This window comes from Accipiter gentilis, unplaced genomic scaffold, assembly GCF_929443795.1.
Source record: "Accipiter gentilis unplaced genomic scaffold, bAccGen1.1, whole genome shotgun sequence".
Classification (NCBI taxonomy): Eukaryota; Metazoa; Chordata; class Aves; order Accipitriformes; family Accipitridae; genus Astur; species Astur gentilis.
The window spans coordinates 66016-77560 of NW_026060943.1; positions in this window are offsets into that span (position 1 = coordinate 66016).

An 11545-nucleotide genomic window follows, 5' to 3' on the forward strand; every position below is an offset into this window, starting at 1 on the left:
CAACTTCAAAAATGGAACTAGCTACACAAAAAGGCTCCATCAGCAGATTCAGCAGCAACAGCAGCAGCAGCAGCAGCCGCCACCGCCTCCACCACCACCCATGACTGTTAGACCTCCCGCTGTTCTGGTGAGTGCCGCTGAACCATCTACATCTTCCTCTCTGTCAGTCAGCAGTTTGTTGGAAGAGAAGGTAAGCTTTATTTCAACATATGCAGTGATTCTTATATTGTAGTAGAGCTTCTTTTCCAACTGTCTGCGTTTATTGACAAGGGCTGTCGGCTTCCTGTGCGAAGACAAGCAGCATTAGCAAGTCGTCTGGGCCCCCAAGGACAGTCAATACCCACCACTGGTAAGGAACTGTAACTTTAGAATTCCTTTCAAAACATTATCTTCAGATAAACTGCATGGGATTTTTTGCTTTTTCCTCTCTCCACTCCAAAAGGTCATCCGGGGAGAGGCAGTACAATTGGCTCAGCAGGTGGCAGACCAGGCTGGGAACTGTAAGTATTATATAGAAATTCAATGTATTACTACTTGTAAGCTGTTAAACGAGGCCGTAGCACTTGACTTCTGCAACGGCTGATTCATAGTGAAGTACGTATGCACAGATAGTTGTGGAGAATACAAGTGGTCGTTAATTTTTCAATGGCCTAATTTGAACTGGCTTTAACAAAGGGGATCTGTGCTTGCAGTGAAATTATTTAAAATAAACCTCCAGCACCTGATTGAGAAGAGGACTCTGACAAAGGAAGTCTTTTTTGAGGAAACCAGAATTACCTATCAAAATTAAATACAGTTAAAGGATCAAGTGGAAAGGCACCCTTTTGGTTCCTGGCTGAACAGGACTGTAGAAATTGATTTCCCAGTAGGAGTCAGCCTCCACATTCTTTTTTTCTAACAACTTAGTTGATGCTGATTGAGCAAATTCTTGGAAAAGTCAACACTGCTCTGTTATGACCATTTTGAATGTCTTCAATGTAGTCAGCCCAAATAGCCAAGCTGCTTTCTCTCAGTTGGCGAGAGAGGAGTCTGTTTTATCTGTGACTGCAGGGTCAGGTCAGTCCTTCCTTTTAGTATATATGTGTTCTAGATAGGTAGATTGTAAGGGTGCCCTGTGTTTATAAAATCTTAAGATAAATCAAAACAAACCCCAGGATCCATCCCACAGATTGTCTAAAATCTCCAATCAAGTAAGCAGGAGAATAACAAGTCGGGGACAAGAGCAGGCCAAATACATCATGGTGAGGCAACGATGTAGGAAGCGTACGTGGAAGAAGATGAAAGAAGTTTGGGAGAAGATGAGTTACTATCTGTGCAGTACGTTGCAGATCAGAAGCGTGAAGAAGTGTGGGCACATGCGAGATGGGAGTCTCTTTTAAGCCTGGGCAGCCTCCATCCACAGTCGCAAAGCTGAGTCTGAGGAGAGCAGACTGAGGGAAGTGTTGGGGGTGAGGATGTGGAAGGCAAGTAGGAGGGTCAAGAAATGAGTGTAGTCTCAAATGAACAGAGAGCAGGGAGAAAAAGGCTTCAGTTCAGAACAAGAAGTGCTTGCCACTACACTCCCGCTTCATTGGCTTTCCTTCTGTATTTGTTATGAAAATGGTATCATAAGAAGGAAAATACTTATTAGGAATATTTTGACTTATGAAGTGGAAGTTGACATGCCTATAAAGAAGGCAAGGCAAATTAGGTCAGGGCCTAGTTACACTTGAAAGTAAACAGCCGTTCTGACTGGGGAGAGTAGTTCATAGGACTACAGTCCTAATACCACCCCCCCACCCCCGCCAGCTTTTTGGAAAACGCCTAGAAAAAAAAGTTTGAAAAATGAGCTCATAGAGAAGGGGGGTGGGGGAGCCCACTAGGTGACTAAAAGCTACGTCTGTAGTTGGACAAAGCTACTCTGCGAGAGAGAAATCCATCTTCCCTCAGTGGCAGAGTAAAGGCAACAATTAGAAATCAGGAGTTGTAATAAGCTATCTTTTTAAAATCAAGTGTTGAGGCTGTCCTTTGAGCATTTCCTCATCCCATTCCAGCCAAAGTGGGTCAGATACCTTAAATAGTTCTAAGCGTCTCTTGACTAACCCAGCTCAGATTTGAAGCCATCCATTTGTGAAGTAGGAAAATAGCCGGTTTGAATAATGCCATCATTAATCCCTGTAGCCTTAGGGTCTGGATATGGACTCTTTGACAAGCATGATGAGTTGTAGAGACCTTTTTAATGGGTGTCCCCCTTTTGCTACTAGTGTTTCTGTAGAGACCCTTGATCCATTAAGTACAGTTCTTACCTCCAGTGCCCCTCCTTTCTCTCTCCTGGTTTCAGCTGGTAATGCTCTGCCTGACTGGGCAGTGAGCTAGCGAAAGCAGATTTGAGCACCTTCTACAAGCAGAGCTTAACTTGTGCTGCTCTGCGTGCTGATGTACATCTCTTGGATTTAGATTAAACCAGATGTATGTAGAGCTAAGCCTCTGAGCTATAAAAGTGGAACGCTGTGTTAAGAGCACAAGGCTCTGCTAGCAACGTTAGCTGCAGATTGGTTGATGTTTTCCTTCATCCTCTTCCATAGACAAAACCAAGGTAATGCTGAATTTACTGCAACAACTCTGTTTAACAGACCACTTTGTCCCTGCTCTGCAATCAACTCTAATGTCCTTTCAGAATCAGTAGAAGCACAGCCAATACATTGAACTAAAAGAAGCCAGTGTTAAATTGTCTTGTTTAATGTGATCGGGAAGCTGATGGGAATAACCTTAAGTCAAAAGTGCTGTGAAACTGAAATGGGTCCAAAAAAACTTGTGCTGTACATAGTGTCGCCCTTAGTGGATTTCAAACCTTTTCATTTCCTGGCGATCAGTTCCAACTGTCTAGCGCAATGCAAATAAGCTGTCTTCAGATAGTAGCAACTTGGATCTTTTCTTATATCCACAAGTGATTTTTAAAGAAGTTGCTTCTAAGTTAGGTCAAGTTATCTAAAAACCATAAGCAGGATCTTTCTTCCCTCATTTATATTAATGCTGGGCAAAAGGGCAGAAGCTGATTTGGAAACCTGTAAGTGGAAGGGTGTTTTGCAGTAAGGTGGTGGTTGTTGTTTTGTTGGGTTTTGTTTTTCTCTTTTGTGGAGTCTTCGGTATTTTATTTTCTCCCCCAGTACTCCTAGGCTGCAGAACCAGCCTCCAAGGCACTATGGAATGACTTCTGCAATTAGCTTGGCTCCTCCTACGGATAGAGATTCCATTCATACTCAGAAGCTGCTTGAAGCGATGAAAGCATTGGGGGTATTTGAAGAGGAGGAAGAACTGAATCACAGGTATAACAAGACTGTAAAATTTGTTAATGTCCTGGGGTTTTTTTAGGGCAAACTTAACATGAGTTTTCTTTACAGGCTGGTCGTTCTTGGCAGACTGAATAACTTGGTCAAAGAATGGATTTCAGAACTTGGTGAGAGCCAGGTAAGGTTTTTTGATAGGTTCTTATCAAAACAGCTGAAGCCTTTTAGTTTCTTTCAAAGGCGATACTACTAGGATTTATGCTAAAGTTCAACATTTAACTTCCTTCTTAAGTATCAAGGAGATCTGTAGTAAGAGCCATTGAAATAATGTATAAAAGATCCTTTAGATGAAGACCTTCAAGTCCTTGGGGCACTGAATAAGTTTGTGAAGTGGCTCTGTCAGTTGACTTGTAGCGGTTAACAAAGCTGAAACAAGACATTGTGGGGGGAGACAGATGGTAACAGGGCAGTAAACTTGCCCCAGACAGCCTACAGCACTCAATCTAGTTTGAAATTATTACTCTAGACTTGCCTTTGGTATGGCTCTTAGATGGTGTTCATTTATGTGGGTCTGCTGCAGGGAAGACTGATAATAGGTCTTTGTTTAAACTGATGAAGCGACTGCTACATTACCTACCTTTTTTGTTGTTGTTGTTGTTTGTGAGTTGCCAGGACTCCCTTCAGAAAAACAGAATCAGTCTATTAGACTAACAACTCAGTATGGGAGGGAGAAGACATTGTTTATGGAGGCTGCTGTAGTCTTTCTAAGTAACTTCTATGCTAGTTAAACTTGCACGTAGGTCAACGTGTATCTTCTGTTCTCCAGAAAACTCTTTCTCTTCTACCCACAGAATCTTCCCCCTTCAGTAGTAGCAAATGTTGGTGGCAAAATATTTACATTTGGTTCTTACAGGCTTGGAGTACACACTAAAGGTAAACTTTTGGTGTCTGGTCATAGTTGTAATGTTTGAAAGTGTCTTCCAACAGTAACAGAACAAATGGCATCTCTTTGCAGGTGCTGACATAGACGTGGCTTGTGTTGCTCCTAGACATGTAGAAAGATCGGATTTCTTTCAGTCGTTCTTTGAAAAACTGAAACGTCAGGAGGAAATAAAAAACCTAAGAGTAAGCAAGCTCTCTCCTTGATAGATTGTGCAACTCTGACAATAAGAATATTCCTGTTAAAGACTCCTATTGGTAGTGATTGTCTTACAAACCAAAATTAAAAAGGGCCTTGTTTCTGAGCCCCTTCTAAAATACTGTCTACGCAGCATGAAAGTGTGGAAGTCAAGCTTTTGGTTCCCTTCCCCAGTGACTGTATGTCCGATCCGAATCTCTGTGGTTCACTTCTCCCCTACCCATGGTTTGGGAATGAGTGGGCTATAGTATCAAAAAGCAAGGTTGTGCCTAGGAGCCTTGCTTTCATCCTAGCTGTAGTAAGGGGCTTGGCAAGAAAGTAACTGCATGCAGGTAGAGGAAGGGGCAGCCTGAGAGCTAAGGAAGTTGAATGTGATGTGGAAAGGTTTCTGTCAGTACCTTTGCCATGGTGTTCCTTGGGTGTACTTTAGGACCTCTAATTCATTCTTCTCTGGTCCTGTTCTTCTCTGGCTACTCAGCCCGAGACTTTGTAGAAGAGATGCACAGTCAGCTTTGCATAAAGTCAATAGGAGCTGTGCTGTGAATGTACAAAACTGCCTTGTAAAATGACCCTCCGGTGCATATGCTGTGTACTTTGCATATAGAACCGAACTCCTGAGAAGTGTTTCTCTCAGGCTGGTCTTCCTTGTGCAGACATTTTGAAAGACTTCACGTGCATAGCTAATGAGCCTTTGTTTAGGTGACCGAAGACAGGGTCAGTGGGCTGTGGCACAGTTCTGACGAGTGGGCTACAAAATTGAAAACTGTCCCATAAGGTAGCTGATAGCATCTCAGGCATGGTAGAAAATAAAAATACAGGAGGCTAGTGCGCGCTGTCAAACGCGGACAGAATGTTCTCGATTTCTCTGGATGTTAACCAGGAGTAAGATAGCTACAGAAATGTCTTGCTTTTCTTCCTCACCACCAAGGTAAGTACCTTACAACCTCTGATACTGATGGCTCATTGTGCACTGTTTGTTCATTACAATACGTGATCAGCCTCCGGATCTCTTGGCTAAATAACTTGTTAAAGCTAGTATTATACCGTCTTAGTGCTATACCGCTTGCAGCTTATGAACAATTCTTCTGGTTTGGAAGCAACTCAGTCTTTATACTGAGTAGTTAGCAGTGTAAATTCTGCATTTGATCGTAGTTCAGGAGAAACATTAAAGTAGCAAGCCATGTTTTCTTACACAGTTATCCTCTCCTTTCCAGGCAGTTGAAGACGCATATGTACCAGTTGTCAAGTTTGAGTTTGATGGCATTGAGGTAAGCATTTTTTGGTTTTTTTTAAGTGAGTAAATTTTTTCTTGCTTTGGAATAGGATAACTTTTCCAGGGAGCTGTGACTGTGCTATTTTGGACCGCAAAGTATCCCAGGAGAAGACATTGCAGTAGAATGGGAGCTTATAGGAAAATAAGCCCCTAGGGAGCCTAGCAGGCATGGGAGCATCAGGGACATCTTTTTCTAGGCCTGTGCTGTAGACCAGGGTAGCCTGCTTGAATAGCATTTATCCCTAGGATCATGCAGAGTGGGAGCAGAGGCGGTCTCCTTGCTCAGTCTTCTTAGCTCTGCCAAGCTAGGTATCTACAGAGGGATGTGTACAGTGTAGTTCACTGTACGAATCGTGTGAGCAGACTAAATGTTTTGCTGCACATCCAAAATGAAGTGGTCATGGGACAAACAATCTGGAAAATGGAAAGTGAAAGTACTCATTTGACTCCCGCCTGGGTCTGTCAGCTGCAGGAATCCAGCTATCTTGAATACATCCTATACAATGAATCAAGACCTGCCTGCTGTAGTCCCTAAGCAAGTTACTGCTTGGTATCACTATCACAAAGAGATTTATTCAGTGACCTTTTTGTGGCCTTCATCTGGTACAGACTTTCACAGGATAATCTTCTTGCCTCAGACTGTACTAAAAAGCAGATACTTCAGGATCAAAAGGGCTTACTGCATAAAGGAAATGCTCTCTCCTTTGCTGAAGTATAGTTGAGGTGACTGAACTTAAGTCTTAATTCTGTGAATAATTTTAAGTTCCCTTTTAACTGAAACTCTAAGTCTAGAGTAATCTTTTCCAACTTAAAATGCCCTCTTCCTTTCCCTAGCTTAAAAAGAAAGGGGTGATGCAGTGAAGGCTTTGTAAATAAAATTGGGAACTTCTAGAAATTGTATTGAGTCTTCTGGCAAGTAAATCTCTTGGGAGATGTATCTATAGTCACATAATTCTAAATACAGATGTTAACCACTCTTTTTAGACTTGAGTAACTGTCCCCCACCAGTGTGCTGTTTGCAAACTGCGGGGCATTCTAACGGTTGGCACTTTTTGCCTCTTAAGATTGATCTCGTGTTTGCAAGACTGTCTGTGCCAATTGTTGCTGATAATCTTGATCTCAGAGACAACTCGTGTCTCAGAAGCCTGGATATAAGATGTATACGGAGCTTAAATGGTAAGCATATTTGCACATCTTTAACAAGAAAATGTTACTAAAGTTGGTATGGAATGCACGTTACACACCCCAAGTTTCTGTACAGGATGCAGAAACTGATCCCCTGTATACTTGAGATCTGAGGAGGTGGCGAGTGGGCTTAAATTCAGCTGTTTCAAGTTGTGTGTTTAGATAGACCTGTGTTTCATGTTTCTTCGATTGGGGGGGGTGTGGTGTTCCAGTTTGCCACAGAAACTCTTTCAGGTGAATAGGTAGAGCACTTGATAGAGAAGATTGTGTGGTAGTTCATTAAAAAAAAAAGGATATTTAAAATACCTGAAGCCGAAGTTGCTCACTGTTTAACGCTGACTGGTTTAATTGTTCCTGGCTGTCGAAAGAAACCTAGCTTTCGGAATCCTGTCGAAGGGCCTTACTGACAATTGTTGGCTGTAGTCTAAAGTATGAAAAAGCTGTTGAGGGTACCAGTTACCTGAGGTGATACGGAATGTGTAACCTCTAATTTGTTATGTTATGTGCCTGTAAGATTATGTGTAACCTCTGATTTTTAAGGTAATACAAAGCAAGTAATGCAAACTTGTTTTCGTAGACTTGCAGGAGAAACTGTAAGCTATTGATCCAGTACAGCACAGAACTGACTCGTACCTGTTACCAGGAAGTGCTGTACTTCAACTGTTTTTTCTTACAGGCTGCAGAGTTACTGACGAAATCCTGCACCTAGTGCCAAATAAAGAGACCTTCCGGCTCACGCTCCGTGCAATTAAACTGTGGGCAAAACGTGAGTAATGTGATTGTTTGTGATCTTTAAACTTTCCAGAGGCACCTCGTGCTGAAAAAACAATGGCACTAGAAGTCCTTCATCTTTGGATAGCTGTTTAAATATCAGGTTTTAGTTCAAAACCTGTGTTTTAGTTTAGATTCAAGGACTGTCTGTGGGGTAGATTCTGTGTTTTTTTTTAATGGGGGTGGAGTGGGGAGATGAGGGGAGTGCCTACAAGACAAGGTGCTGCACTGCTTACCAGGAACCTGACTAGAAAGGATAAAAAATGCCCAGTGAAGTATAAAAGCTTGATAGATAAGGAATAAGAAAATACCATTTGCGCATGTGACTAGAGCAAGTGCTAGAAGAATGGCAGAACCTTCTTCTCAAGGGAAGTTGGAGCGAAGCAGTAGCTGTAGCAGTGCAGGCAAATTTCAGAGTAGCGGTATTTTGGGAAGTGGTGTGGTAACGATTCTTTTTCGCATCGCTGTAAGGACCAACAGTTTTGGCCTCGTTGCACTGCAAAAATAACTGACTTGGAGGCTGAAGGGTGCTAGGTATTCTATAGATTGTGAAGGTGGTGCTGTAAATTTGAAGGACTATACTTGGGCATGGGAAGACTACAGGGCAACGACAATGTCTGCATTGTAGGACGTGGCATTTACTCCAACGTGCTGGGATTTCTTGGTGGGGTTTCCTGTGCTGTGCTAGTAGCGAGAACGTGTCAACTCTATCCAAACGCTTTGGCTTCTACTCTGGTGAACAAGTTCTTCTTGGTTTTTTCAGAATGGTAAGAGCTATTGATGACTATTTTGATTTGCGTAAAGCAGTAACACTTTCTGAGGTGGTTCTTTATATAAGATTTAGACCAACACCATTCAGTCCTACCCTGAATTACATGGCAGAGTCAGTGCCTGGCTTTTCTTGTTTAGGGAGTGGCCAAGACCTGTATTGCTGAAACAACAGGAAGAGAGCAATCTTAACTTAGCAGTATGGGACCCCAGGGTATGTAGACATGGAATTTGGAAGCCTTGAACCTTTCTTCTAAGCTAAGCTGCTGGTGCTGAGCACAATTGTTTTAACATCACAGGTGAACCCATCAGACCGATACCTCGTAATGCCTATCATCACCCCAGCCTATCCGCAGCAGAACTCTACGTACAACGTATCTACATCAACGCGAGCGGTAATGGTGGAGGAGTTCAGACATGGTAAAGTTCTTTCCATGCTTATTAACTGCTTAAAAGGTGTCATTCTTGCAATATGAAACCACATTACCTGACTTGGTTATATTCCGTGCGGTGTTGTGCCCTTTTAGGCAGAAGAGTTCTCTGGGAAGTCTACCTGTTGCAGGCAACAAGGGAGCAGTTTTACAATGAACTGTTGTAGTAGGCGTGTATTGTGTCAAGGGAATTCCTGCTTTTTGATCTGTCAATTACTGTTCAAAACCTTTCTCTTGTAAAGTTTCTATCACGCTCTGCTAGTCTTAAAAACAAAATGGTAGTAAGGTTTTCAACCTTAATTGTAGGTCTTGCAGTTACGAATGAGATTCTCCAAGGAAAATCAGGCTGGTCAAAGCTCTTTGAACCACTGGACTTTTTTCAGAAATACAAGTATGTATGAAATCTGTTACCTGAACTTGAAATGATTGCCGTACTGGTTAGCATAGTGACTTTTAGCTTGCAGTCGAAATACAAGATGGCATTGATATGTTTGTTTTTCAGAAGCTGGAGGTAGTCATAGGAATTTTGGTAAGGATAAGTATAGGGAAGATAGAAAAACTGTTTGTGTTTTGCCACTGACACTGTTTTTATTAACAAAAATACCAGCTCTGATACTTAGAATGCAGCAGAACACGATTATGAAGGATGTAATCAGTTTTTCTTCAGTTAATACTGTGCTGCCTGCAGGATATAATGTGTCTTGTCTGGAAGTCATTTTCTATACATTTAAGGCCGTTTTGGTTTCATTTGAAGGAATATCAAGTCCTGAGCTAGAATGTTACTTTTTCTTTTCTTCTAGACATTATATTGTGCTGACTGCTAGTGCCTCTACTAAAGAGCATCACTTAGAGTGGTAAGTCTTGCTTTGAGTGTGGGTTCAATACATCATTGACGCTCAATTCAGTGTTGCGCTTCATTTGGTTAATACAGTTCACAAAACTAAAGTATTTGACTGTGCAGCTCAGCATGGAATACAGTAGGGAGGTAAGTAGACAGTTCCTCAGCAAAACTAAAAGCTTTCTTGTGAAGGGAAGTTAGCGTAAGTAAGTTATCTTGCTGTTTAAGAAGTTAAGCTAAAGACCTAAGTCATGATGAGAAGGAACAAAGAGGGTTAGCGTGCGTATGCTCTGTGCCATCTGGAGAAGCAGACTCCTTAGGAGTCTAAGGAGACTACTTACCCAAGGCTACTTCAGTTAGGAAGATGTTCCTTGTTGCAGAGACTGAAGTAAATGGGGATTACTTGATGTCATCAGATGTGTAGTGGACACTGGAGAGCTTGATCTTTTACTGACTTATAGAGCAGTGGTCTCCAAACTTTTGTGCACTCCTGTGAGCAAAACAAAAAAAAAAAAGTAATTTTTGAACACATAGTTGCGGTCTATGTCTACTTCTTTACAAGTTACGTACACATTACTGAAGTTCTAATCTTTTCTTCCCGGACCCAGTGGATTGTCTTGTGCACCCCCTGGGGTACATCCCCCTCCGACACTTTGAAGATGACTGTTGTAGAGCCTTAGAAGGCTTGGTTTCATAGCTTTTTTACTGGATGCAATATTTAATTTAGGACTAGACTGCACTCAACGCTAAGTTGCTCTGGTAATGTAGTCCGCCTGTTCCAGAGCCTACTTTTCTCCAGTGAAGTGAAACAAGGCTGTTTAATCGGGGTGAAACCTGACCGTCTGCACAGAGTACCTGAATGCTGATAAATAGTGTTTACTACGTTTTAATCTAGTAGTGTGCTCAGGCATCTTGTGTTTAGTGCTGGAAATGATCATCTCGGCATGCTTGGTAGTGGATAGGTAAATTGCAGGAGTGCTGATCTACTTTGTGAAAGGTAATGTGAGAACCCCTTCAACTGTGGTTAGAGAAAATGACTGCTGCTGACGTGGTATTTGTCACTGTCTCAAGGCAGACATGCCAGTAATAACTTGTTGAACCTGTGTGAATGGGGTGACTAACTGTGAGTCTTGAAATAAGGGGAAACGGTGAGGAATTAAGGTACTGTAATGTGTGTGGTGTTCTTTTTCTGAAGAAACGAGTGCTTTGCCTGCCTTGCTCAAGTAAGCAAGGAAAATAGCTGTGTGTACCAGACCCCTGTTCTGAGGGCACCTTGGTTATACTTCAGGGTTCGGCTTGCGGTCTAAGGCAAATGATTGAATTCTTGAGCTACCTCTGAAAGACACCTTATTTCCTGTTTAAAAACAGCTCTAGTAGGTAATACCTCTTACCTGAACTTGTTAATTTGTTCACTTAAAAATCGTGTCAGCTACAGCTTGATGTCAGTCGCAGTTAGGTATACAACAAGGAGTTCTGGGCAGAGGGCTTAGAGCCAAATAGTTTTTAATGTGAGATGTTTTAAGTGGAGAAGGCTTATTGTATCTCACAATAAAGATGAGGAAAGTTCTGGCTGCAGTAAAAGCTGACGTTTTTGCAGTGACAGAAATGGCAGCAAACGGGGCTTAGTTTTGCATCTGGGAAAATGAAAAGCAGAAGACAAACTTGCTTCCGTTTGCTATAAGAACAAGTTTAGTTCACCAACTCTTGAATGGATTTGGGAATAGATGGCACATCTCTGTTGTTCATCAACATAAGATACTTGTGAAGAACGTACAGAGTTCTGACTGCTTTCAAGGGTATCAGTGTTTTAGGTAGAAGGGTAAAATGCCAGTACTTCATTTAAAAGAATAGCCTTGGTGGTCATGATACATTTCT